This window comes from Nannospalax galili, unplaced genomic scaffold (genome assembly GCF_000622305.1).
Source record: "Nannospalax galili isolate Female #2095 unplaced genomic scaffold, S.galili_v1.0 scaffold31, whole genome shotgun sequence".
Taxonomy (NCBI): domain Eukaryota; kingdom Metazoa; phylum Chordata; class Mammalia; order Rodentia; family Spalacidae; genus Nannospalax; species Nannospalax galili.
Window position 1 is genome coordinate 3,614,096 of NW_008332149.1, and position 364 is coordinate 3,614,459.

Sequence of the window (364 nt, forward strand, 5' to 3'; positions counted from 1 at the left end):
TGCAGGTAAATGGATGGAACTAGAAACTGTTATACTAAGTGAAGTAACGCAGACTCAGAAAAAAAATCAGCATATGTTCCCCCTCATATGTGGATCCTAGAACCAGACTCTGATAAATAAGTATGCAACCATACATAACTAGAGGAACCAGGATAATGGAAAGGAAACAGGGAGGTTTCAGAAATAACCTGAAAGAGAAGAACAGTAGGAAACAGGCCTTAGTGAGGGAGATATGGATAAAAACTGGGTTAGTTTAAGGGAGTGGGGAGGGAAGGGTATACAAGGAACCTAGGGGACAAAGGGAAAGAAGGAGCTCAAGAGAGGTAGGACCCTAGGAGAAGGGTATTTCTGAGGAAGAAAGGGG